At 38.0% G+C, this 24,287-nt stretch overlaps 1 protein-coding gene across 1 annotated transcript in view; it reads right to left on the reverse strand.

The window, feature by feature from the left end:
• BCAS3 (BCAS3 microtubule associated cell migration factor) overlaps nucleotides 1–24,287 on the reverse strand; it is a 619,018-nt gene that overhangs the window by 188,116 nt on the left and 406,615 nt on the right. The gene's annotated exons all lie outside the window — the stretch shown is intronic.

Here is a 24,287-nt window from a genome sequence, read left to right on the forward strand (position 1 = left end):
GTATACCCTCCTGGTTTGGGGGGTAGATTCCTGTGACTCATCGCTTACATACAACACCCAGTGCTCACTCATCCTAACAAGTGCCCTCCTCAATGCCCACCACGCATTTCCTCCTCTCCCCTGCCCCCCAACCCCCATCAACCCTTAGTTTGTTCTCTGTATTTAAGAGTCTATTATGGTTTGCCTCCCTCCCTCTCTGTTTACAACTATCTTTTCTTCCTTCCCTTCCTGCTTGGTCTTCTGTTAAGTGTCTTTTAAAGGAGATTAGTAAAAAATTGTTGGATATCCCCAAATATCCTTAGCTTTAAAAAATGCCAGTTCACTATCTTATCACCAGTACCACACTCTGCTCCTCAAATGGTCTTTAACATCTGTATAACAAATGAAGAAGTATATTTATTTTTATGATGTTGTTTATTTATGAAGGTTGGTGTTGAGAATTTCTAAAGTACATTAAGAAATCCTTAAACAAAAGAATCCTGTCTCATAGCACAGTTAGGTTAGCTGTGTGCAGAATCCCAAACCAAGTTACTATACTTGTGTGTAAAGACCTGGACACACAAAATGTTATCTTCATTCTAGATTTCATAAAAACTGTTAAGTTTAAAGTGATTTACCATTTTGCTTCATGCGAAATATTTAAAAATCAGCTAAAAGTAAGCTTACTAGAAATTTATGGTGAAAACAATTTATGGTACTGCCTAAACATAGGAATGAAATGGCTGTTAGAAATATTGAAAGAACACACTTCTTGATTGTGAGGTCTTAAAAATCAGCATGAAACACATTTCAACTTTCAATAATGTGTTAGCTGAGAGTACAATGAGAATCCCTGCATTCTGCTCCTTAAAACAGAGGACCATTTTAGATAATTAGGTTAAGAGCAGACCCCTGCCTGATGTGCCCATAGATGGGGACATGCTTATTCACACACATCTTTAGGGGTGAGATTTTCTATTTGCAGGCACTAGAAAACTAGGCAAAATTACCAGAAATTAGCTTACGCTACTGTAGATCTTTCAACATCCTATATCACCCCAGGGCATTACTGAAGTGGACATAAGTCATTTCAAAACTGTACCATATTGTATTTCGAATATAAGGTATGAGGAGTCATATTTACAATGACTATAAGCCCTCAGAGGAAGTTAATGAACTAAGGCTGACCTTGATCATTGACTCAGATCCTGCAGCACAGGGCAGTACCTGCTCCCTCTCCCACATTTGCCAACCTTTGCTACAACAGTAATCAATTTGCTGTCTTGATCTCTGAAGCATATCATACATTTTTTGATCCATCATTAAACCTCAAACTTGTGGCCTAATTAAATTACTGCAGAAAGACACTGTGGAATTCTAGACTTTGGCAGGAAAAAAATTAGAGATAAATATTTGAGTAAGGTGAGAAAATTATGACCTAATCTCCAAGCAGTCATTAATGATTCAAAATTGCTGTTCAAAATAAATTAACTTTTATTTGATTGCCTTTTTTTAAATAAACACAAAATGATCTCAAACCATTTTGCAGCATGGTAATTAAATGTTAAATACAAAACGTAAGACGAGAGAAATAGAAAAGGCTCCAGGGACAAGACAGCTCCACGTAACAGGTGTAAATAGATATGTATTTGGTGTCTAAAAATCATCAAAAAGATCTTCCAGTGTATAGAAGTTACATGGGAAAAACTGTGGAGGGATAGAGAAAAAAAAAAAAAAAGCCAAGAGTCAGAGAAATGAAAGACAGAAAAAGGAAGACAGATCAGAAAAAAGTCAAGATCGATGCAGCCAATGAAACAAGCTAATGCTGAATTTTGTCAAGAGGCATAAATTTCAGTTGTTTCCTATGAATGATAAAAGCCAATGGAGAAATCAAATTATTTCTAGAATCAGGAGACAGACAGTGCCATATTATACCAAAGAGGAGAGGGAGTAAACTTTAGTTACAGCAAATATCAAAAAGTAGTTTTTACAAACAAACAATTTTTTTTTAGTATTTATTTATCTTTGAGAGAGAGAGAGAGAGAGCGAGCGAGTGAGGGGGAGGGGCGGAGAGAAAGGGAGACACAGAATCTGAAGCAGGCTCCAGGCTCTGAGCTGTCAGCACAGAGCCTGATGCAGGCCTTGAGGTCACAAACTGTGAGATCATGACATGAGCCGAAGTCAGACGCTTAACCGACTGAGCCACCCAGGCAACCCTACAAACAGACTCCTAAATACAGAGGACAAACTGGTGGTTGCCAGAAGGCAGGTGGGTGAAGGAATGGGAGAAACAGGTGAAGGGGATTAAGAGGTACAAACTTCCAGTTATAAAATAAGCAAGTCACGGAAAGTACAGCATAGGAAATGTAGTCGACAATGCCATAATACTGTTGTATGGTGACAGATGGTAACAACTACACTTAGCATGGGGAGCACTGAGTAATGTATAGAATTATCAAATCACTATACCTGAACCTAATACAACATTGTCAACTACACTTCATTTTTTTTTTTTAAAAAGGAGGTTTTAGCAAGGCAAAACCCCGTAAGAAGTAGCTAAGATGGTGAAAAATAGGTATGGGGAACAGGTGAGATTAGAAAGAGTAAAGGAAAATAGTAACTAATTGTGAAAGCACTAAACAACAGACAGTAAATCACAGCACTTCTCTTTGCACAGAATGCCCTTCCAAAAACTACCAGCCATTCAAATGTATCCCCTACAAGAAGCCTTAGTCCCCATAAACAGGATTTCTCCCCATACCTTGGGACTTCCACCTCACACACACACACACTATATATATATATATATATATATATATATATATATATATATATATATATATATATATATGGCTCTTTAGTGGCATTTATGTAAGTTTACCCTGTAGTCCAGTTAACTGTAAATATTTCTACCCCATCTGATTGTAAACTACTTGTGTCAGGGATCTTTTTTTTTATTACAGTACCTAGTACCTTGTGCCCAGTGTACACCAGGGTACTCAATAGATAGCAGCTTAAAAGTTACCTGTCAGAAGCTTAAAAAATACTAACGGTGAGATTTCACTTTTCTCTCTCAAATATCTAAGTGATTCCAGGCCAAGGAGAGTTGAATTCTAGATCTGGCAAGATCCTGTTATATAAATTTAAGCCTACACATCAATCTTACTGAATTTTACCTTCTCTCAAGGTAGTAGGATTTGATAAGGACTCTATCAGTGCTACAATTCTAAGACTATGATTCCCCCTTCCCTGAATGCAAAGCATTTATTATCTGTACCATTAATTTTGCAATTGGTCACATAATGCCTTCTGGTATTTCTTCATCTTTTAAGTAATTCAAATTCATTTATGCCTCATCTTTCCCAACTAAAGCACTTGAATGGAGAAAGCAACAAAATTTTCTCATCTCCCTCACTGCTAAGAACACAGTTAAGGTTTCAATAAATATCAACCTAGTTCACAAAACAAAATGATCATTGGGTTGGAACTTCACATTTTGAGGCCCTACTGCAAAATGCCTTTTAACTAGAAGTACGCAGTTGGAAGGGAAGACTGATGAAGCTGTCAGTTATATAAGCTAGTTTACAGGACAAAAATATGCCACGGCATTCAAGCCTTCTGCTTGTTGATAACCTGCCAAAAGGAGCTCCGGGGAAGGGTGTTTTGTTTAGCAAGGATGAAAAGGAACTGAGCAGGGGCATCTCCTAAACCAGCAATAATAGGGGAAAACTTATCAGAGACTTAGTTTCCTTTGTTCATTGAGAAGCCCGAGTAGCAATTACCTGCTTTCACCATGATCATTACCATCACAAAGAATCAGGCAGTGTCACACGGTGGAGAGACAGTATTTGGATTTACAGAACCTCCATTTGACTCCCAGCTCTAACACTTAGTCACCATGCTGAAATTACTTAACAATGCTAAGCCTCAGTTCAAAATCGTCCATACAACATAAAGTAACAATTCCTACCTGGGTTCTTTCAAGGATTAACTAAGGCAATGCAAGTGAAAAGTTCTCTATAAATTAGAATAATTAAAAAAAAATCACATATCTCGCTCAGAGTGTATGACATTTAATTGAAGTAGGTGAGGCTAAGCTAAGTAATTGTGGGCAGTAAGGATGTTATTTTCTGCAGGGCATTGGAGTTCCTAGGTGCGTTTGTACTAATTCCTTTGGATCCCAGGGCTTCCTCTGGGAAAAAGTCTCCAATGTAAGTACTCTGGGCCCTAACGGGGTTTCTTTTGAAACACATCAAATAACTGAAGAAACTATAGGGAGAAGAAAAGTCATTGCAAGCAGTAAGAATCTAGTGGATAGATAGAAACTATCATGGCATGCCTTCCCCAGGTAGGCCTGCTGAGCGTTCTGTTTCTTCGACAGATATCGCAATGGAGAACCAACTAGGGATTGCCACCTTTCAATCTGAATACCCATCTTACGGTTTGTCTGGTTCAGCATTCTCAAAACAGATTATGGAAGTAGTCCAAAAGGAGATAACATGCTCTGGGGTTCTTACTAATGAAGAGGTATCATGTCTGTTATATGTGAATACAAAGTTATAAGGAACTAGAAAATTATGAACTATACTTAATACAAATACTATACTGACCATAATTTATTTCTTTGATGATTTAGAAGACAGTTCAGTATCATGTCACTGTTTCAGAATCACCATACACATGATTCCCTGGTACTTTTACTGTCTTCCATTAAAGGTTTTCTAAATTTCCCAATATCCAGGTCTCTAAAAAAAAAAAAAAAAAAAAAAAAAAGTCACATCCTTATTATTGATTTCAGTGCCTAAGGATATGGTCATTTCAGTTAAAACTTCGGTTTATTTGTTTTGTTTTTTTGACTCCTAGATAAATGGCATATTACCATTTCTTAAACTATACTCCAGAAGGGACTCTGGAATAAAATCTTTAAACTAAATAAAAACTCTGGGCAGCTCTGCATTGGAATAATGTATTGTAGCTATTCCTTCAAACTTTAAAATATCTTGGTCAAGTATTTAAAAAAAAAAAAACTATCCTATCTCCTGATACTTAAGAAGCATCGACCCCCTAACTTTTAGTATAGAAAAAATGTGTTATTCAATAATATTTATCATGTGTGCTGTAGTGCTTCATTCATATAATGGGGACAAAATCTACTCCGGTAAATTCATTCTAGGCATTCACTATTTTACCACACAATAGGGGCTCACTTATTACATGAATGTGAATAGAATGTTATCATGATCTTTACCTCCAGAACTACGTACAAAACTTGAACAAGATAGGTATGTAATTTTTTTCAGGAAAAAATTCTAACACTATGATGGTCCTCTTGAATGTCTCTTACACTAAGAAAAGACAGGAACATTAAGAATGTAAACAGTACTTTGTTCGTTCTCATATTCCATCAGGAGTGGTTCCTCAGGTTCCAGCCTTGGCTGGAGATATAGCTCCTCCCTAAGGAGGGCACTATGACATGGAATCAGTTTCAGAAAGAGAAATATATCCCTGAACTGGTTTACTTATTATTTTTGTTTTCAACAACAAAAAGCTGAAAACTGCAAAAAGCTATCAGAGAAGTCTGCTAAAATAAATGCAGAGTCCAAAAAAATCAGTGAACCATACCAATAAGGTTTATTACTGGGATCATCTCGGTCTTAGCTGCTGTACAACAGATTGTAGCACAGAAAAAGATAGTGAGGAATCCTGTCAGGACGTCTCCAGATAAAATATGGTGTGTGTGTCTGTCCTTCCTCTGTAGCCATATAATATGAGTAAATTCCCTTTCTGTGGAAGTAAACACATGTGAAACCTCTATTGGTTGGAAATAAAAAGAAACCCAGCTGTCAAGAGCACTTCTGCAATTCCACTGTGAGAATCATCCCTCATGACATGATTCTCTATCCACCCCCATCCTAGTAAGAATCACAGTCTTCTGGGGCTTCCCCTTCTTATGTGAACTGTACACACACCTGTTCGAATGGCGGCTCCAAACACACTGCAGTCACTGTCTCCTTACCCAGGATGTTTTCTGATATGAGATCTTTGCTTTTCACTTAAAAAAAACTGCACAGGATCAGGATACATACATACCACTTGGGATAGTAAAACCATCCACATACAGACTAAATTATATGTTCTATCAACCAAATCTACATTCAGCATGTATATATAAATCAGCTCTACATTTATCTATTATACACAAATTTAGGATTTCTTAGAAGGAATCCAATTTAGTTATGGCATCAAATGTGCACTTTTTTCCCTCTGAGAGAGTAACCTAATTGAATTCTGTCCATCATAGCAGATCAGTGCTGTTCATCTTTGTCTAGCAATCGTGTTTATAAAAGGCCAGGGAAGGCAGTACTGATACTTTTCCAGCACAAGCTACTAGTTAAATATCAGCTGAGGAGAAGGAGTTCAACCAACCAGACAGCAACTCAGGCACCATGAAACTGGGTTTGCAAGGCTGGTGTGTGTGTTGGGGGGCAGGGGTGGAGCACTACCGTCAACCAGCAACCACCCTTGCCCTCAGCTGACATCACCTTTCCAGATGGCTTGCTCAACCATTGCTTAGGTTGTTCAAAGTTAACGCATTGTCTGTCTTTTCACTCAGAAGTGTGTACACTGAGGTACAAAAATGTAGAAAAAAAGACACTGATATAGTCACATGACTGATCAAATTTTGCCTAAACCTACAGGCATTTTTTTGTGTCACTGTCTCTGTGGCACTATATTTAACAAATAAACTGAAAAACAGTGTGTTCTGTGATAATGAAACAAGGACAACTGCTTTAAATTAAATACAAGTAGACCTTGCAACCATGAGTGAAATCCATCCCAGGCTTTTTCTAAATTCCACATGCACCAAATTCCTCTTTAACAATATTTGATAAGAGATGTTTAACACTTTTCATATATTTCCTGTAATTACACATTTATAACAAAACGTGGATTTACTTGGCAGCCAGACCAAAATGTTTCATATTGCTCTTAGATTGCAACCCTTGCTGCTGAAATACAGTATACTAAAAATGAAATAACTTTTCCATTTTAATGTGGTTATAAGCTTCCTGCTAGGCAGCAACCTAATTGAGACTTTTGATGTTAGCTTTTTTAAGACATGCTATCCTTCATCATCTGTAGAGTATTTTAACTATAGATCTCTTGCAGTCTTCCGAAAGTTGACAGAGGGAAGGGGGATGGGGTGGGAGGAGGAAGGCCACTTTATCAAAGTCAATGGAAATACAAGGTATTAATTATGTTAAATGAAGAAATATGGGCATTTGGTTACTTTTGTGGGTCAGAAATATTTTAATCTGTTGCTGCCAGCCAGCTGCCTCTCCCTGAACACCCCTGCATTTATATCAGTTGCAGAAACACATCAAAGTTCCAAAAAATGAGGAAAGCAGCCACCAGTAGGGCATTTCCCCATCCCCCTACCCAGGTCACAGTTTTAACTAGCACGGCCACAGTGTTATCCACTGCAATCAGTAACAAGGACATGACCTTTTTTATATTTTGGAAGTATAGATGTTAGAAAAATTGGTAAACCCTTGGCCCAAGGCAATTTTTTAAAAAAGCCGTAGTGAATAAGAAATAAAACTTTTGTGATATTTAGAAAAGAAAACAAATGGTGTACTCAATTGCTCCCAGTCAAAGCAGAGTTGGCTCACACGGATGCAGCTGACTTCTAAGCTTTGCTAAGTCGGCCAAGCACACGGTCCAGAAGCAGAGTTACAGGGAGGGGAAACGTAAATGTCGGCCTCCATGCCCAAACGTGTTTTATTAAAGCAACACTTGGAACCCCTGACAGACAAGAAAGCCAATAGCAATTATGTAAATGCAACATATTCTCTTTAAGACCAGGGTAGGGACTTCTGCAAGGTCACCCAAGAACATTTTCAAAATCCACTCAGACTATTTGATAAAGTTTTTTCTGATCAAGGAATCAGATATGTTAAGAAGTCACATCACTATAACGGGCAACAATTGTGCAAATAAAAAGTACAAAAAACCAACCACCACCCTGCTTTCGGCCAAAAGAGCAACTTTTCAGGGAACTGTACTTTCCTGCACTTACTCTGTATTTTTGAATCTAGTAGCATATAATGATTTTGGATGAATGTATTTATAGATGGTTCTATTTTCAATATATACTTTTATTTAAATCAAAGATAACTACCCATTTTTTCTTCTACTTCAATTTCAGAAAATTCTCAAAGGAATTAATTTAACAATGGTGATAATTTAGAGAAATGAATCCTTTCCATACAATAGGCAAACAGAATTTACCTGTTCTGGGACTGGGTTTTGAGAGTTCTCATGGTTGCATTTTTTAAAAACAGGAATTAATCAGAATAAGGCACAAAACCCCCATGATTGTCTTGAATCTTGTATTATAGATAAAGAGGGGGATATCATTTAGGTAAAAATACCCACCTCCCAAACAACCAAAACACAAGAACTAAGCCCACACTCATGTGAAAAGACAAAGGCCCTCCCTTTCCCTGACTCTGAAAAGGAACAACGAAGCCCAGGGTCTTTTCACTATTGTTGAGCCATTGCAACCTTACTGAAATGCTTGTGCTTCGCTGTAGATCTCCCGCATCCTCAAGGATGTTAAAAATGCACAATATTTCTTTGTAAAGATATTCATTACTGAGCTGCAAGTACTTTTTCCTAATCTTAATTTAATAAAAACCCACATACCCGGAGTCATGACGGCTTACCAACTAACGGTTTTAAGTCAGGAGTGAAAGGATTTAGAAATACATTCACCTGCAACCTTCTTCCTCATTTCACATACCGCTTCTTGGAATAAAAACGGACTGATAGGAAATTTTACTTTTGTTGATAATTAATTGTTGTTAGAGGTAACAACTACCACCATAAGCAATTTAAAACTAAACCAAACGAAACCTCTTTAGGCTGACCCTGGGTATGCCTTCTCTGATATTAAACCGTAGCAACATTCAATTTTGAAAATAAGCAGAAGTAAACATATTGATTTTCTGTTCCTATGTGTAATTCTTATTGAGTAATCAAAGGCAAAAAAAAAAAAAAATCCCTAGCTGAGACAGTGGAGACTATAACTCTATTCTTAGGCTTTAAAGGAGAAAAATTTATGAATACATATGGATTCATAAGTTTGTGCTTTAAATGAGAAAAATTATGGCTACATGTATTTTGATTTGTTGATGTTAAATTGTGTCAAGAAAATATGCAAGCTCATATATAAATAATTTCTCCCTATATACATAAAAAATAAATGCATTTCTGACAATACGACATGTGAACTTCATATCAAATTTCTGAGTTTTTAGCATTTGGGTTATTTGCTAACTTTTGTATTTATAGTATTTTTCAAATACATTAGGCCCTTATTTTAAACAAACATAGACTACTCTGGCTTTTCCACCGATGTCTAAATAGAATTCCTTTACTGGAGCTTCCTTACTGACTCACGTACTACCCCTCTCTCCTTTTAAGCAAATAACAGTATCAGCCAACCGGCTATTTGTACAACTTGAATTTATTTCATTGTTGAGAGAGGAGTGTGGAAATTATTCAAAAGTCTAGATAAAGACAGCCTGATATTTGATGCAATATTAATGCAATCTGTCTAATCTCAGTTAAAGATTTACTACCAAAAATTCCCAATTATAATAGCCACATGAAGTCAGTAAAATGCTTTTGATAAAGGTACCAGACTTTAGGTCTAACTTGATTTTTAAAATTATTCAGAGATTTAGCTTAACTACATGGAAGTGGCCAATGTTGCGCTAAAATAAATACCAACCACAAAAAGTCATGCACATATTCTAGCACTTTGAAACATGACTGAAGCACTTGGAAAACTTGGCATAAAGTACAGTACTGACATTACAAGAGATTTGGTGGGTCATGTCAAGAATAAGAAATTATCTCCTAGATTTGAAGGACAGGAAAATAAATCTTTCCATGAATACAGAAAAAAAAAATCCAAGTATAAGGAAAATATCCACGATTAAATAAAACATTAGGTGATTAAAACTGGCTAGCTTTTTACAATATTAATGCTAATGGTTCATCATAGTCTTATTTGTATGTTTAACAGCTCCCATTAAAAAAAAAAACAAAAAACACTTGCAGGAAGGAGAAGCAAAGGGAAAACTAAAGTCAGATAATGTAAGGATGGAGATAGAAGAAATATCAAATCAGCCAGAAATATACAATGGCAGTTTCCAATGTTGGGTCAGGAAATAAGGTAGAGAAAAGTTGCAATCTAAAGAGAAAACACTTTTAGGAAACGGCAAAATTAAAACAGAAGTAGATATGTAAAATAGATGAATGAAGACAAGGTCTTCCTGCACCAAGGGAGTTGTTTAGGAGAAACAGTGTCCGTTTGTGGCCAGCGATAATACTTTCCATTCAATAGAGTTTGCAGCTTGCTGATTCATATGATTGCAGGCTGGCGCCCTGCTGGCGAGCCTCTCCACTGAAATTAAATCCACTCTCTTCAGTTATAAATTATAATGCTCTATAAACAACACTCCCATTGGGAATGGGGAGAGCGAGAGAAAGAGGGGAAGAGAAGGAGAGGGAAGAGTGGAAAAAAGAGGGAGGGAGACAGGGAGGGAAGAAAAAAAACACTGGAGAGGGAGAGCATTTCTGCATAGTCCACTCACTGTTTAATGTTCTGCTCTTCTGCAACAAACAAGGAGGGCAAGTCTTCCACAGATAGCACTCCTGCTGTAATTCCTACACTGTTTGATGTAGAGCCCAGAAAGGAAAGGGGGATAGTAATGTGAGTCTATGAGGAAAAGCACTTAGAAATCAATGAGTATGCAAGAAGGAAAAACACAGATTTTAGCTATGGGTTTTTCAAATATATTATTGAATGTGTCTCTGGGGTCCCAAGGGAAAACCAAAATAAAATTCCCGATTCTACTTAGCTAAATGAGATCTACATGTTGTATATCTTTTGATATCCAAATCAGTGATGTTTCCTCAAAATGCTCAGGAAGCAAAGGAAACCTAGCAAAGTGAAGATAAAAATAATCATGCTAAACGGCCACAGACAAGGAGTCCAGAGCAAAAAGAAAGTTCAATGATTCGATCACCCACGGCACCCAGAGATTAACCTTTTTTTTTTTTTTTTTTTTTTTTTAGAAATACCTATTCCAGAATTCAATGCTAAATTTATAGGAAAGTGAACCTCAGTTGTTTATTGTGGAAGTGTTTTGTTTTTTTTTAAGGTGGTTTCAAAAGGAAAAAAAAAAGGCAAGTACTCAGTTTTGTCAATTGGCTAAATAACTCGTGGAGGAGTCCATCATAGAGCTGTTTCGTATGCAGCAGTTTGGGGCATCCACTTCTACCCATATTCTGGGTTTTTTGTGTGTGTGTGAATCTTTTTTAGGAGTGATTTATGCTTCAAGGCAGGGAAGAAACAAGTATTGTCATGTGCCAATCAGCATTCTGAAGAATCACATTCACAGGTTACTCATCAACTACGAAAGGACACGGTTCTGTACGAGGAAAACATCTTGGCAATTTCTTTCCAAATGGTAAACCTGGAAATAAAAATGTAAGGGGAGGCAGGCGTTGGGGGAGGGAAGAGGCAGGGAGAGAAGACCCGTTCAAACCTAGGTCTGAATGTGATTTAGGAAAAGCAGCAAACCTTCCAAAACCCAAGATGCATTTCAGGTGAGGAAACTCCTGGAAAACTGAATCCTCCACAAACACAGCCTTCCATTTCTCTATCTCATGCAGGCAGACAGAATACTGCTCTAAGTTTCCTTCCAAAGCAACACGATAAAAGAAAGCTGCAGCTTTCTACTGAAATCACAGAATGAAGAAGGAAAGGAAAGGTGACAGATCCCAGTTTTAGACCTAAAGTAATTTTACCAGGCTAAATTCCAAACCCTGAGAAAGAGACTTTAAAATTGAAACACTGACCCAAACCTTAACAAGAGAATTAAGTTTAGGAACGACTCCGATTTTACTCTTTTTTTAATGTCTGGCTGACTGTCTCTCTCTGTCTCTCTGCTTCTGGTTGTGGTGCATACCAAGTAAATTATTTGCTGATAGGTGAATCTCAGCAAATGCGTTTCTCCCTTTGAATGCCTGGTGAGCTTGTTGGGAAAAGTCATTTCAGTCACTTAAAACAATCCCATGAAAAGTAAAACTCAATTCTGAAATAAGAGTATAACTTAGAGCTTAAGAATAAATTAAATAAAGGAAACATTAAAAGATAAATGGAGCAGGATGCTCTGTGGCTGAGGTAATCTGAGTGGAAAGGGAAGAAGGAGGGTTCCGTTAATAAATGATTAAAAGGCCCTAACAAGGGCCTATCAGGTTGACCAGGAAAGCATTCTTCTCCCCAGCTCCTCCTCAAGACCACCTTTTTTACATTTGTTCTCAATGCTGATCAATATGGTTTTCATTTGCTGATTTCCATAATGCCATATGCGATCTGCCAGCCTGACATAATGAAGCTGGAAAGAGCTGAAGTCATTCGAACATTCTCGCTCGCACGACTGTCGCCAGTTCACCAAAGGCCTGGTATTTGAAAGCCAGTGTTTTTCTTTTGCTTATTGACAAATACCAGAGGAGTCTGCCCCTAGACACATGTGAAAACTCAGCATTGGGTGGCAAATTTAAACTAAGATTCAAGTTAGGTATTACACTTTTTCTGTAGCTTTTTTTTTTTTTCTTTTGCCACTACGTTTAACCTGTAATTTAAGCTTGATTAAATAGAGAAAGATTTATGTGAATTATCCATTTTTGAGCACAAATGCTCCCTTGTGCCGATAAAGTAATAAAATCACAAAGAACAAAGCGCAAATCTTTTCTGATGCCACTAAAGCCTCAGGACATATTTATTGTCCCAATTCATTTTTTTTTTCCTATAAAGATACCAGTTTGGTTGGTCCACCACTGTTTGGGTCTCTGATAACTTTCACCAAAATTCATATCAAACTATGCTTAATAGTTTTTTTACTCTGTCAAAGTTACTTGAATCCATGCTCTAGGATGGAGAAACATTTTTATCATGTGTAAGCTTCGTATACTTTTTTTTTTTCCATCGTGTAGTAAAATGAGTTTGCTGAGGTCATCTCACACGAGTGAAGCACACACAAACCTTCCACAAAGCCTGAAAAGTCTCATTAAAAATTCCGTTTTGTTTATTGGCCACTCTTCTATACTCAAAAGATCGTTTCAAGTAAAAGTGTAGACAGGAACACATCTCTGAAATGACTTTTGTCTTAAAAAAAAAAAAAAAGGTCACATTCAATCAAAGGAATACTTCAGATTTACATTAAAAAAATAAGATTATACTTAGCGCCTGTACCTTCATTCACAATAAATTTTATTCCTTCGTACAGTGAACACATTAAATAATAAATATTCCAGTGATTAACCAATGTCATGTTTTAGTTCTCAAGAATGTGAGTCTGTGGTGGGGAGTTGTGTCCAGAACTACGAAAACAAAAATCACAGAATTTCACCAAAAAATTTCCCTGAGTTTTCCCAAAAAGGTTAATGTGTCATGACTGAGTCAGAGCCCAAAGTTTTTAAAATAATTGTATCTCCAAATATTGTATTTGTATCTCAGTTCACAATATCTGCTTGCTGTATTACCTGAGTTTTCCTTCCTTCCTTCCCTTCCTTCCCTCCCCCCCCCCTTTTTTTTTTCAGATCTTTATTTAAATTCCAGTTAGTTAACATACAGTGCAATATTGGTTTCAGGAGTAGAATTTAGTGATTCATCACTTACATACAACACATCACAAGTGTCCTCCTTAATACCAATCACCATCTAGCCCAACCCCCCACCTACTTCCCTCCATCAGCCTTCAGTTTGTTCTCTATCATTAAGAGTCTCTTATGGTTTATTCCCTTCTGTTTTTACACATGCTCATCCAGCAAAGGGCATGGCCAGCTCAAAACAAAACAAAATTGAAGGAAGGCAGTGTGACAAGTATCTAAATGAAGGGTACTTAAAGAGAACAAAGTGGTCTTAGGGAATGACCCCACACTTCTTTACTCAGTCCTTGCTTCCCTTCTCTAAAAGAATGAATTGTCTGTTTATTCTCCTTTTTTCATAATTCAATTATCAACAAGGAAAGGACACTAAAACGATGAGCCCTTTAAACTGGCTTGTTTCATAACATGGATCATTCAAATTTGTTGTCAGTGGTGGTGGTTGTTAATTCCTTTGGAAAACAGTAGCAGATTCTACCCCCAAATGGGAAGACAGAAGTTTGAACATAGCTGTGCTACTAAAGAATCTTATAAATGCTATTGAGTTGTGATATAAAAGTTGATAATGAGGTCAGCAGTAATGTCTAGCAAAAACAAGAAAACAAACAATACAAGGATTCTAAACGCATACAACAGAGAATGCATTTCAGGGACCTTTCTCTGGGTCTCTAGATTTTTGGATTATGGTAAAAGCAAAAGATAAAAAACATGCCATCAGTCTGAAAGTACTAAGCTATTTTCTCTTATGAATTCCAAATTAAGTAAAAAGGAGAGGTCACATTACTTTAAGGGTTTGGTGAAGTCAGATCTTTAAAGCACACAGAGTCATCTCTTTCCCTCTGATATTTATGGGAAAAAGAGTAACATAGCAAACAGACTGAGAGAAAAGGTAATCTTGCCTAGATATGAATGAAGAAAGGCAGGAGTGATATTCTCAAAGTCTAGTGGAACCAGTGCCAAACTACCCTACAAGAGATTTAGCTACTAACATTTTGCTTTACTTGAACCATAATTACCACACTGAGAGACTACACTCTCCTACATCATAACATTATGGTAACAATAGGTCAGAAGACTTGAATAGACTCTCCTAAAAGATGTAATCCCAATCAGAATAGACCTCTAAAGTAAGGTAATGAGCGGGAGGTGGTGCGAGGAGGGAAGGCAAAAGTCACCCATATTTGCAGAGGCAACAGAAGAGAAAGAGGGCTCCATGTACAACTGACCAGAGAGAAAACCAGCAAGGTTCTTTTGAGCGCTAGTGAGCTCGGGAGGATGAGAAAAACTGAGTCAGAATAGGACGATAGAAGCACATTTTTAAAAGAAGAAGGAAAGGAGATCTCTCTTGCAATGTCCAGGCAGCACAAATAACAACAGTTCAGTCATAAGTGGCTCCCTTGCAGAAAAGAAATCCCTGGGAGGTTGTCTATAGATCCATAGCCTCAGGTGGGGCAACCATACCTTTCACAGCTTTGTAGAGGAAGGTGTACTCATCAAACTAGAGGGTGTCTTTCTTTCCAAAAGGAAAATGACCAGGAATCTGCAGTACTGGGATAGTTGTGGTCTTTTAGGATTTTAAACATACCCTCAATATTTTACACTCTTCCTAACAAAATGAAACATGAAGCTTGGAACTGGATGTCTGGCCCTTCCTTTTATCTCCTCCCAGTTCAAAATGCTTGCATCTTTTCCTGGCCAACATTCTCTGAGATCTGCTGTTGGGCTCAACAGCCAAACCTCAGCACCATGTTCTTGGCTGAGTTAGCCTTTTTTGAGGGAAATTTACTTCGGCTACCTGCCATCACCACTTTGCTTCCTGTCCCTAACACTGCTTCCAGTGGGCATATGGAGGATCCTTGCTCTTCTTGTACTGTGTCACTCTGTGGGGTTGGTGGTTGCCATACTTTTTACAGAAAGTCAGGCGGGATAAGGAATGTTCATCATGTTCGCGGGGGCACGATCGGTACACACAGCTGTGGTCTGTCGTCACCACCACTGTGTCCATGGCACTTCCAGGGGGTGTCTGCTAATAGAGCAGTCATTCAAGACATGAATGCTGAATGATGGAGAGCTTTCAAAGCAATGAGAGGATCTGCAGAAGACTTTAACATTTTTAAGTAGTAGCAGTGAAATTAAAAGAGTAGAAGAAACAGGAGGAAGTAAACAGTAGCCACGGTAGCTGTGGTCACCACAGCCCTAAGTGACAAGCTGGAAGCGGAGGTGAAATCCAGTGGTCTGGATGCAGCTACACAGAATTCCGTGGCTCAGGGGCCTTATCATCAGTAAAGATTTACTCCCCTTCACCTGGGCTCCCAGGGAACTCTGAAGGACAAAAGAAGGTCTGAACAAGGGTGGGAAACCAAGATCTTGAGTAACGGAAGGATTTATAGTCAGGTTTAGCAAGTGAGAAATGAAATGATGAAGTAAGTACCTTATTAGTAATGCTAAGGTCAGGACCAGGTCAGGGTGGGTTAAGACAGAAGAACCCCGTTGCAAGCTCCAGAAGGCGTCTCAATGGTTTAAGACATTTTAAACAAGGCCTCAGTTTCCTTAACTCTAAAATATCAGTGAGCAAATTTAATTATTAGAAGTCAAAAGCAAAATCCAAGTGTAATCAATTAGTATAAATTACGAGGAGGTGAGAAACACATCTCTTGAAGGCAGGTAAAGAAAAGACGACTGATTTCTGGAACTACTGTAAACTCTATGCCGGTAGCAGAATTTCTATTTCTAGAGCAGGTAGGGCTCGATCACACTTCGAGTATGATTGTTCCCACTTTCCACCATGTGGGTGGTGGTTATTATTTTTAATGTATTCCTACTTCAACAAGCCATAAATAAGCTTACCTATTCAAATGACCACAATAAATGATGAGAAATAGCACACTGACCCATAAGCAGCAAAGACCCAGAAGGCAACACTTAAAACATAAACTGCCAACAGCAACCTGCTCAGCTTTCATAAATCAGAGCAGCAATGGCCCTAAAGAGTGGGAATGAGAGCTCCAGTAATTGCAGCCTTCTGTCCGGGAGCATACTGTAAAAATAGCCACCGTAAGCACTCCTCCTGACCAATCAATAGACTCCTATTAACCTCCTGGCCAATTACAGGATGATTGGCTAAGCAAACAAAGAATTATTGGCTGTTTAGTTGGGACTTTACTCAGGCCTCTCTCTTTCCCTGTTTCTCATTCTTTTCCTCCTCTCCTCCCCACCCCCTTTCCTGTTAGGAAAAAACATCTGCAAACACCTGATATTCATCTACGTCTCTGCAGTTGTACAGTCTTGTTAAATTGTTACCACCTTTTCCACAAGCAGTTTTGGCAATTAACCTCATGGCCAGGGACTTCAAAGAAAACAACTGTTGAGTTTAACCTCCCTGAGCTACCATAGATTCTTTTATGATTTTTCCTGAAACACTTTCATCCAGAGAGGAAAAAATGCAGACTGATTAAATTAATGTTTATTTTAATATTTGGTTAATTTATTAAGAAGATAAACGCCTCCGACATTTGCCATAGTGTGGTGCACTCACTTCGCAAAGTCTCCACCAAGGTTTTATTTTAATTTACATTCCCAACACATGTGTGCTTCTCTGCTCTTCCACAAATCCTACATTTGCTGGAATCCAAGGATTTGATACATTTGACCCTCTCTTGCCCCTGTTCACAAATCTCTCATGCGTTTCTCAAAACTGTTTAAAAGTTCAGAATGAAAAATGCATGTAAAATTAATGCTAAGAACCAAAGTTGCCATTAAAAATCTATTTTCATTTTATATTTTTACCCTCATAGATACACTTTTTACATTAAAAGGAAGGCTAATCCCCAACTCTCACGAGAATAAACTACTAGCAATAAAGATCAAAATATATGACTGAACAAGCAATACAATTCTTCTTGAGTAATCTTGTGGCCTAAGTGTCTCAATGCAATTTATGCTATGTAACCAGCTTTTTACAGCTGTATATAATAATAATAATGGGCCTGATCTTACCAGCTGAAAGCAGGTTTGTGGAGGTGTGTTAACTCCTTCAGGCCACAAAGTTCATTGAGAATTTTAACGAAAGTGCTTAAATATTTAGTAGATCCTGAGAACTAATGATTTCTCTCTCTCTGGCAAGGTCAGGCCTTGTAAAATTGCCACAAATACTTTGGCCACTCTTTGTGAAACTTGAAGAACTCTACCAATGATAGAATATTTGTGTAGCTTTTCTAGAAGTACCATGAGTTTGAAATAATAAATCCGCAGCAAAGGCGACAGAGCTTTTGTTTGATACTTACAGTCACCAACAGCTTCCTATTATAATTAATTCTCCCCAAAGCCATAAATAACTGTTCTCTGGAAGATGACACTCTGGTACAGCATTACCTGATGAGATGATTTTGATAAGGGCATGGCTTTAACCAAAGACGACTTTTCTGCCAAAAACTATCACCACCACCACTCCGGTGAATCTACAGGAAGATTGGAAGGAAGGAGCGCGGTAACACTGGAGCTGTTGGAGACAGACCCGGGGTAGAATTCCACTTGTGCTACTTTTGCTACTTATTAGCCGTGTTGAAGGTGGGCAAGTACAAATAATTATCCCTATTTTTCAGGGATGTTGTGAGGATAAAACGGGGTTGAGTATTATAATGTAAAAGTCACAAACGTTTACTTGGCCTATACTGTTTTTAAAATCAGGAAATATCCATAAAAATGTGAATTTCCTGTCTCTCTTGACTAAATGGAAGGTCTGGCAATACCAAGTCCACGCACGTTTCTGCAGTGGCGACATGGAACGTGGCGGCAGCAGCAACCTGAAACACAGGTAATTTGCCATGGCCCCTACCACTTAAACTTAGCCAGTGAATCGGAGTTTTTGAACCCTGCTTGAAGAGTTTAAAACAGAGTTTGGAACAGTGTCTGCACAAAATGTCTGGTACATAAGAAATACTCAAGAAAAGATAGGTATTATAAGAAGAAACCAAAATCGACAGAGGTTTATCAGGTAAACATTTTATGTGGCAAACGATGTATCAAGCTCTGGAAATGAAAAACGAAAAACAAAAAACCTCCCTCCCATGTGTTTATATATACATGTGTTGTTTTCAAAACCTTCCTAATATCTGTACTGATCTAAAATTCCTACAACACTTACTTTTTATAGTGCTTTCTCTGGAATTTAGCAGACTACTACCTTGTATTGGTCTTTGCACCCCCAACCAACTTGTAAGCCCCTTAAGTGTGTATTCCCACAGCATTGTTCAGAACATAAAAGTAACCCTAATTCAGGCAATTAGAGAAATGGCCAGTCTCAAACAAGGAAACAGGAGAGTTATACTTAACAAGAATACTTGCTGAGTGGGAGAAGTCTGTTAAAGCTACTTTGATATAAGAAACACCTGCAATTGGGAATGTTGTATACAACTAACTGCATACATACAAGTGTTTGAAATGTTTTCATTTTCTTCAATAAGTGAATGTTCCTCTCTGAGATATGGTTTAAAACACCACTTGCATAACATACTTTACTCACAGGTAGTTCAAAGATCAGCTATAATTGGGCATGATCAAACCTTCTAAATTAGTGGGGTCCAAATTAGGGACTTGATTTTGTTATCAGCCATAATCCCATCTTTTTGCTGTGATTGTGGGGGTTACAAGGAAGAAATCTTGAAGAACAAAGTCAGTGCAAGAGCAAAGCCTAAAATTCAAATTTGCCTCTCTAGCTCAGGATTCTGTTGTTTTTACTTTAATTATAGTTTTATTTTCAAAGCCATGAAAACAACCTACCAATTTGATTAGGTCGTTTTAGACCTCTGGGGAGGGAGTGGGTAGAAATAAACCTAAGAGGTCAGTCATTTTAAACAATCTGTGTTTGAAAGCAATTTTCAGACTGAGCCAAACTGGTACACAAGTACATAAGTGACCTTGCGCTATGGAATGGTAATGTACCAACTGCGTGTCTAGGGTAGACTAGACACACCAGGGATGAGTCCTCTGTAGAGGAGTCGAGGCACTCCAGGGAAAAGTACAAAAATATGTCTCTACTGGGTGGCTCAGGTGGTTGAGCCTTCAACTCTTGATTTTGGCTCAGGTCATGATCTCACGGTTCATGGGTTTGTGCCCCGCATTGGGCTCTCCGCTGACAGCATGCAGCCTGCTTGGGATTCTCTCTCCCTCTCTCTTTCTGCCCCTCCCCTGCTCTCTCTCTCTCTCTCTCTCTCTCTCTCTCTCTCTCTCTCTCAAAAAAAAAAAAAAAAAAAAAGAAAGAAAAAAAAAAGGTCTCTGCCAAGAAGAAGATAAAAGGCAACCTCAAATTCCAGGAGTATCTTAGAAGCAGCCAGAGAAGGTTTGGTGGTTTTTCAAACAAGTGCCTGGGCTGAAACTTGTGAGAGAAGGAAAAAATGAAATATGTCACGTACATGAAGTTCAAATCAAACCTAAAACTTCCTCTGTCCACTCTTGTTAAGAGGACTTTCATATTAAACAGAACTCTACAGAGAGGAAAGCGATTTCTGGTCATTCTCATTGCAATATCTGGCTTTTTAATTTCTTTTTTTGTTGTTGTTTTCATATTCTTTGTCAACTTAAGTAAAAGGGAGGGATATTTGTGCTGAACATTTAAGAACAATTTTAAAAAGTAACATTAAATGACACAAGGGTCTGGTGCTATGCTGTACAGTTCAATGAACTCCTGCACAGATCAGCAAGATGGTTGGAAATGCCTCTCTCCGTCTGTTTTTCATCTCCAAAGTCTGTGTACTCAGTAGAGTGTGAAGAGAGCCTCTCTTCTCTTCAGAACATTCTCCCAATGGTCCTGCCCCATCCCCCACTCCCTCTCCATAGCCCCTGCAGCAGAGAACAGGAACTAGAGCAAATGCTTTTGTGAATTAAGAGATCTTGTGAGCGTAAATTTGGTCAGGCTGCTCCTTTCTGCAGGCCAGCCCCTGCTGCTGCCCCAGGATGTGAACTGTCAGTTTGCATAGCTGGTGATGAGTTGCAGAACCATCAGCAAAGGTGAAGACGGCAGAAACAAGAAAGATTCAAGACTGGTGGAAATCATTTCACAAGGAAAATTTCAGCCATCAGTGGGAGGAAGCTTTGAAAAATGCTGCCATTTCCGAGTCAGAATGAAGGAAAAATTAAATTACTGCCGGTGAGGCGAGCCAAAGTTGCATCTCCCTCCAGGGAGAGTTTTGATAATGGTAAACATTTGACAGCTGGCCTGGAGTTGTTATCTTGTTCTAACAGTTGTTATGGTCTAAATGAATATTTCTGATAAGGAAACAGAAAAATTCAAACACTTTTATATTTTTATGTTTTAAACCTTATGGTGGTGAGTCAAACAGGTTTACAGCAATTTGTCTCTGCGGGCCTACTCAAAATCCTGTAATGATCCTGGTCTGGAAATCTTACTGGTATCATTATTTCAGTTAATCTACATGAAGTAATTCTTTGATGTAAATCAACTTCCTAAGAAACTATCTTTAACCTTTAGCTTCCTCAGCAACTCACAAATAATTCCAACAGCTAATGTGGAAAAGTCAAGAAAAATAAAGGGTTAATTAAAGCAAACTTAAATGCTCAAGAACTTATACCTCCAGAACATGCAGAGAAATGCTGTCGTTAAAGAGCTCATTTTTAGCTAGTGAGGATCAACCATTACAAAATTTTAATGTTTCACAGATCCTATTATTTTCATGAAAAATACTGGGCCAAACATTTCAGAAAGGTAATAACTAAAGTAGCCACCATTTTAAACTTAAAAAGGGCTGCTTATTGGGTGCCTGAGGGTTTTGTATCACTAGACAATGCAGAATGCATGGAGAGATATTTCATTATAAAACACTCGCTCAATTCCTAAATATAGCATAACAAAACAAGTCTGAGTTATTGTCTGAAGTGTTCCAGGTCTTCACAGGCATTGGATCTATTATGGTATCTAGACATACACGCAGAAGGCTCAGAAGAGAAGGGAGGGAGTCCAGTTGCCTTATATGGAGTTGCTGACGGATGTGTCTTCAGAGAAAAAAGTGATGTCCTGAGAGTACTATAACCCTCTCAACCTACTTAAAAAAAGAAGAACTACACTCTGGCTTTATTCTGCCTCTGACATTCTCCTATGTGGGAGTTTACCAGTGGCCAAAAAATAAGGACAATGGCAAAAAAAAAAAAAAAAAGCAAAGAGAAGAAAGGAATCAGGAAACACACCTCTCTGGAATGAACAAAAATTAAGAATTTATTTTTAGAAATACTTTATAAAATTTGAGCTTCACTTGTCTCAAATATAATTGGCATGATGTAATGGGCATTTAGTACTTGCCAGTCAGAAACAAATTCATGGAGCATCTACTCGGTGCTACGAACTGAGGAACCAGTCTTTATCCTTAAGCAGTCAGTAGTAAGGCACGCAGGCCGTGGGAATCGGCCCCCTGAACTGGAAGGCATCCTTCCATTCTGTGACTTTGCAAACTTTAGAATACGTTTGCAATCTCTATACCTGACCAAAGGAAAACTTAACCCAAACTCTTTCCCTACTTTTTTCTAAAAAGCAAAATCCGAAAAATCTACCTTTATTCCTATATTTGGGGGAAGTAAGAGTTTCATTATTTTTTTTTCCCTGGGGACCCTGCCCTGCTTTAATATGAAAGTATATAAATCGATATTAAAGTATGGTATTTTGAGAATGTTTCAAAGTAAGGTCAAACTGGTGTTAAAAACCCTACTAGTGAAGGCTAAAATAACAGTCTGGCGGAACAGTCTTAAGTGCAGCTGACTCCAATTACTAAGTACATCCTAGCGATTTTTTTACTAACAAGAACAATGCAAGCAAGTCTTTGAGTTCAAAAATAATGTCAAAGAGAAGTTACTCATAAGAGAAATTAGATAAATTATCCCAATACTGTAGCCATGTAGGCAGCTGACTGTTAACTTCACCTTCCTCACTGGGAACGCTGGGTTCTTTCTCTAACAAATAATCAGAAAAAGAGATGAACGAGTTTTTTACAGAGAACAAATGCTAGAAAAAAATGCTTCTTTTGACTAAAACATCCAAGAGAGTTTTGAATAAGAAGACATATACATAATCTAACCACTACAAAATCATGAAAACAGTGCTTTCAAAGAACATTTTAAAACATTCTATTATGGAGAATTTTGAACATACACCAAAATAGACAAAAAATTGTAATAAAACCCAAGCATCCATTGCACAAGCCAACAACCATCAAACCATGGACGATCCTGCCCCATCCACATCCATGTCCACTTCCCTCCTCCTGTACTGTTTTGAAGCAAATCACAGACGTCATCAAATCAGACACAGTACATGGAAAAGGGGAGATCCTCCAAGTACGTTATTCCACAGACTGCCTCTTTCTGCCTTCACCTGCACCTACAAAGCAATCTTTGTCTGATGATGACTACCTCCCCCAACAACACACACACATAGGATGCACACACACTGATTACTACTACTTCAGGCACTATATGAATCTAATTAAATAGAGAGCACTTATTAGATACACAGGACTTTTGTTTTACATGAGGGCTGATGACCTCCATATACCCTTCCATTCTTAAAATTCTATGACTCCCCTATGGAGACATCACTTTAGACCAGTGTTCCTCTGTTACCAAAACTGGGGTCATGTCACCTGGCACCAAGGCAGGCACACTGGTTAAGGAAGTATAGTGGTTAAGACAACGGCTTCATTCATTCAGATCTGGTTTTAAATTTGGCTCTGCCAATTACTAACTTGGTGTCCTTGGGCAAGTTACCTAACCTCTCTGCGTTTCTGTCTCCTAATCACTAAAGCTGGAATAATTAACACCTCATAGAATTGTCAAGAAGAGTAAATGAAATAATATATACAGAGTGCTTATTAGCCAAGAACCTTAATAAGTGATAGCTCACTTTTAAAAATTAAGCAACAGAATCTTACATGTGACCCATAAAACAATGAGAAGGGGTATGCGTACAGTGAAAAGGAGCAAGGGAGGAAATAAGAGTAAAAATAGTCCATTTTTATAAACTGTACTCTCAACTAACTTCTTTTAAGAACTTGAGTATCTGAGTATAATTGTTTAATGGGATTAAAGATTATAGTTGTTTAATGAGATTAGATTAAGCTTATAGTCTAAAACAGGTGATTCAACCTATCCATGAATGTTGAACCTTAAAAAATCAAATGTCTCATACACAAACGTAAAAGGCTTTGGTTAAAGAATGTAATATGTATATACTGATATAAAGAGTCAGGGTAGAGGGGGATCAACGCTCACTACCTTATCTGAATGAACCAGCCCAGTCCATTTGTGCAGGTGGGCCAGAGTCAAGCAAAGAGCAGTGATCATACTGATAATGAAAAGTAGTAGCAGCAGCAATGGGTCTCTCACTTGGCTTCACACCTGCACCACTTCACTATTATACTTTTGAAAAAAATCACTCGAACAAAGGGCGCAGGGAGGCATGCTTTTTGCTTACTTAACAGTGTCAGGACTCTTGCAGATTAGGACAAAATGTATCTTAAATGATGCACTATCAAATCACTACATTACAATCTGTAACGTGC

Source organism: Neofelis nebulosa, chromosome 16 (genome assembly GCF_028018385.1).
Source record: "Neofelis nebulosa isolate mNeoNeb1 chromosome 16, mNeoNeb1.pri, whole genome shotgun sequence".
Classification (NCBI taxonomy): Eukaryota; Metazoa; Chordata; class Mammalia; order Carnivora; family Felidae; genus Neofelis; species Neofelis nebulosa.